The sequence below is a fragment of the Schistocerca americana genome, chromosome 6 (assembly GCF_021461395.2).
Source record: "Schistocerca americana isolate TAMUIC-IGC-003095 chromosome 6, iqSchAmer2.1, whole genome shotgun sequence".
Taxonomy (NCBI): domain Eukaryota; kingdom Metazoa; phylum Arthropoda; class Insecta; order Orthoptera; family Acrididae; genus Schistocerca; species Schistocerca americana.
The window spans coordinates 289,677,080-289,682,079 of record NC_060124.1 but is presented as its reverse complement, the minus strand read 5'-3'; the positions used below and the strand labels follow the sequence as shown (position 1 = coordinate 289,682,079).

Sequence of the window (5,000 nt, the reverse complement as noted above, 5' to 3'; positions counted from 1 at the left end):
ACAAACCGGCCGCCGCCGCCGCCCCCCCCCCCCCCCCCAATACACCTTTCCTTACAACAATGTGTACCTTAACCTAACCCATATTGTACCTTAACCTAACCCATATTGTACCTTAACCTAACCCATATTGTACCTTAACCTAACCCATATTGTACCTTAACCTAACCCATATTGTACCTTAACCTAACCCATATTGTACCTTAACCTAACCCATATTGTGCCTTAACCTAACCCATATTGTGCCTTAACCTAACCCATATTGTGCCTTAACCTAACCCATATTGTGCCTTAACCTAACCCATATTGTGCCTTAACCTAACCCATATTGTGCCTTAACCTAACCCATATTGTGCCTTAACCTAACCCATATTGTGCCTTAACCTAACCCATATTGTGCCTTAACCTAACCCATATTGTGCCTTAACCTAACCCATATTGTGCCTTAACCTAACCCATATTGTGCCTTAACCTAACCCATATTGTGCCTTAACCTAACCCATATTGTGCCTTAACCTAACCCATATTGTGCCTTAACCTAACCCATATTGTGCCTTAACCTAACCCATATTGTGCCTTAACCTAACCCATATTGTGCCTTAACCTAACCCATATTGTGCCTTAACCTAACCCACGTTGCGCCTTAACCTAACCCACGTTGCGCCTTAACCTAACCCACGTTGCGCCTTAACCTAACCCACGTTGCGCCTTAACCTAACCCACGTTGCGCCTTAACCTAACCCACGTTGCGCCTTAACCTAACCCACGTTGCGCCTTAACCTAACCTATATTGCGCCTTAACCTAACCTATATTGCGCCTTACCCTAACCTATATTGCGCCTTAACGTAACCTATATTGCGCCTTAACCTAACCTATATTGCGCCTTAACCTAACCTATATTGCGCCTTAACGTAACCTATATTGCGCCTTAACCTAACCCACGTTGCGCCTTAACCTAACGCACGTTGCGCCTTAACCTAACCCACGTTGCGCCTTAACCTAACCTATATTGCGCCTTAACCTAACCTATATTGCGCCTTAACGTAACCTATATTGCGCCTTAACCTAACCTATATTGCGCCTTAACCTAACCTATATTGCGCCTTAACGTAACCTATATTGCGCCTTAACCTAACCCACGTTGCGCCTTAACCTAACGCACGTTGCGCCTTAACCTAACCCACGTTGCGCCTTAACCTAACCCACGTTGCGCCTTAACCTAACCCACGTTGCGCCTTAACCTAACCCACGTTGCGCCTTAACCTAACCCACGTTGCGCCTTAACCTAACCCACGTTGCGCCTTAACCCAACCCACGTTGCGCCTTAACCCAACCCACGTTGCGCCTTAACCCAACACACGTTGGGCCTTAACCCAACACACGTTGGGCCTTAACCCAACACACGTTGGGCCTTAACCCAACACACGTTGGGCCTTAACCCAACACACGTTGGGCCTTAACCCAACACACGTTGGGCCTTAACCCAACACACGTTGGGCCTTAACCCAACACACGTTGGGCCTTAACCCAACACACGTTGGGCCTTAACCCAACACACGTTGGGCCTTAACCCAACACACGTTGGGCCTTAACCCAACACACGTTGGGCCTTAACCCAACACACGTTGGGCCTTAACCCAACACACGTTGGGCCTTAACCCAACACACGTTGGGCCTTAACCCAACACACGTTGGGCCTTAACCCAACACACGTTGGGCCTTAACCCAACACACGTTGGGCCTTAACCCAACACACGTTGGGCCTTAACCCAACACACGTTGGGCCTTAACCTGCTCTGTAATTGTCATACGACGCGTTAAATTAGTGTAGTGTTGCCTAACTGCAACCCCCGCAATATAGTTTGCTACTCGCACTGCCCGGTCCCCAGAGTATCGCTTCATGTTAAACACCTTGCAGCTATACACTGTAATGCGGATGGCAGCAGGACGTACATGCTCAATGCCCTTCGCAGTTGTTCATTGGCATTCGCATGGCGAAGCACAGCCTACGTTGTGGTACGGCTTGTGTCAACTGTCCGCTGATGTTGTACGTCCAAATCACACACTGTACTGCACATTGGTCCTCATGTACTGAATGATACATCGTGGTACATGTTTGACCGTACCACGACTGCGCCAACAACGGCGAACCATACGGTCCAAATATTGTGCACTCAGCTACGTGTCGTCTCCCTATAAGAGCTGGATTGCAGTATGGTATGCCGTGGATGGCGATCAGCATGAGCCGTCTGTTGATGTAGTGGCGCGTGTTGTCAGACGTAGTCGTCTCTTCTCACACACCGTGATAGCATGGTGCACTGCGTGCCACATCTGCGACATGCGACAGAGGCCGGTTGACAGTCGTTCGCGCAATGGACATCGCATACGTACGGGGGCCACCTTCCACGTGTTCGCGAAGCGTGCACATGTTGTTGCGTGTATGTGGGCAGACATAGTGTGTCGTGACACCTGACACAGGCATGCAACAATCGTTGAATTTGCAAATGGCGATGGACGTCTACGTTTGCTGGTGACGTTACGCAAATGAACAACTGGTAAACCGTTGTGGTGCGGTTGTTCTCGCTAGAGGTGAATCAGTGATGGCGACGATCGGTTGAGCTACCAACCGGTTGTTTCAGCGATACCCACCATGCCCACGAACGTGAATGGCATGTGGGTGTGAAGCGATACGCGGCGGTGGCTGGGTGGGACCGTCCCCGGCCGGTGAGGGGGGGCCTCCCGGCGTGCTGGCCGCGCGGTGCGTGGGCGCACGCGCTACAGCCGGCTGGTGGGGGCGGCCAGTGGCAGGCGCGCCGGCCGACGGAGGCGGCAGGCGGCGCAGCTGCGCGCCGGCGCACCCTGCACGCGGCGCCGTGCGGCCAAAGTAGGTCCTCGCGGGCCCGGTGCGAAGCGCGGTGGACATCTGCAGTGTGCTGGTCCGATTGAGGACTGTGTGCGCTGAGGATGCGCCGCCGCCCGGCGCTCGGCGCCGCGACGCCGTCTGCTGCTCGGTCGCCTCTGCGGTTCTCGCAGGTGGTTTGTATCGCAGCTGTGCGGACGTGTTGGCGCGTGCGCTGTGCTGGGAGAGTTCGCTTCGGCACCCAAGTGGGGCTTTTGTCCTTCTGTGGCGCTGGCGTTGGAGCTGCCGGCCACCGTAGGTGGCGCGTGTTGTCTCCCGCCGGCAATGCCACGACAGCACGCTCCCGGGCCTCTGTCGGCAGCGGCAAGCTCAGTTGGGAGCACGGGTGGTCGCACCTAAAGCGTCTACTCGCCAAACTCCGGGCGATTGCGCCTCTCTCGAACCCGACCAAGTACTTAGGACGGCGCTGCGCGCCGCCGGGACCTGAGAGGGTTTCGAGGTGTATTGTGCAGGGGAGCTCAGCCTCCTCCTGTTTGCAGAATAATTGAGCGGACGCTTGCGTGTTCGCGCGGGCCCCCGGGACACACTCCCGGGCGGCCGGCTGCTCAGCTCTAGTTGACGCAGCTCCCTGGTTGATCCTGCCAGTAGTCATATGCTTGTCTCAAAGATTAAGCCATGCATGTCTCAGTACAAGCCGCATTAAGGTGAAACCGCGAATGGCTCATTAAATCAGTTATGGTTCCTTAGATCGTACCCACGTTACTTGGATAACTGTGGTAATTCTAGAGCTAATACATGCAAACAGAGTCCCGACCAGAGATGGAAGGGACGCTTTTATTAGATCAAAACCAATCGGTCGGCTCGTCCGGTCCGTTTGCCTTGGTGACTCTGAATAACTTTGGGCTGATCGCACGGTCCTCGTACCGGCGACGCATCTTTCAAATGTCTGCCTTATCAACTGTCGATGGTAGGTTCTGCGCCTACCATGGTTGTAACGGGTAACGGGGAATCAGGGTTCGATTCCGGAGAGGGAGCCTGAGAAACGGCTACCACATCCAAGGAAGGCAGCAGGCGCGCAAATTACCCACTCCCGGCACGGGGAGGTAGTGACGAAAAATAACGATACGGGACTCATCCGAGGCCCCGTAATCGGAATGAGTACACTTTAAATCCTTTAACGAGTATCTATTGGAGGGCAAGTCTGGTGCCAGCAGCCGCGGTAATTCCAGCTCCAATAGCGTATATTAAAGTTGTTGCGGTTAAAAAGCTCGTAGTTGGATTTGTGTCCCACGCTGTTGGTTCACCGCCCGTCGGTGTTTAACTGGCATGTATCGTGGGACGTCCTGCCGGTGGGGCGAGCTGAAGGCGTGCGACGCGCCTCGTGCGTGCTCGTGCGTCCCGAGGCGGACCCCGTTGCAATCCTACCAGGGTGCTCTTGAGTGAGTGTCTCGGTGGGCCGGCACGTTTACTTTGAACAAATTAGAGTGCTTAAAGCAGGCAAGCCCGCCTGAATACTGTGTGCATGGAATAATGGAATAGGACCTCGGTTCTATTTTGTTGGTTTTCGGAACCCGAGGTAATGATTAATAGGGACAGGCGGGGGCATTCGTATTGCGACGTTAGAGGTGAAATTCTTGGATCGTCGCAAGACGAACAGAAGCGAAAGCATTTGCCAAGTATGTTTTCATTAATCAAGAACGAAAGTTAGAGGTTCGAAGGCGATCAGATACCGCCCTAGTTCTAACCATAAACGATGCCAGCCAGCGATCCGCCGCAGTTCCTCCGATGACTCGGCGGGCAGCCTCCGGGAAACCAAAGCTTTTGGGTTCCGGGGGAAGTATGGTTGCAAAGCTGAAACTTAAAGGAATTGACGGAAGGGCGCCACCAGGAGTGGAGCCTGCGGCTTAATTTGACTCGACACGGGAAACCTCACCAGGCCCGGACACCGGAAGGATTGACAGATTGATAGCTCTTTCTTGATTCGGTGGGTGGTGGTGCATGGCCGTTCTTAGTTGGTGGAGCGATTTGTCTGGTTAATTCCGATAACGAACGAGACTCTAGCCTGCTAACTAGTCGCGTGACATCCTTCGTGCTGTCAGCGATTACTTTTCTTCTTAGAGGGACAGGCGGCTTCTAGCCGCA

At 53.5% G+C, this 5,000-nt stretch overlaps 1 non-coding gene across 1 annotated transcript in view; it reads left to right on the top strand.

Annotated features, from left to right (window-relative positions):
• The first annotated feature begins 3,483 nt into the window (after window positions 1-3,483).
• LOC124621017 overlaps window positions 3,484-5,000 on the top strand; it is a 1,910-nt gene continuing 393 nt past the window's right edge. The window contains exon 1 of the ribosomal RNA XR_006980509.1: window positions 3,484-5,000. This exon is cut by the window's right edge and continues 393 nt beyond it. This is a non-coding gene — a ribosomal RNA (small subunit ribosomal RNA).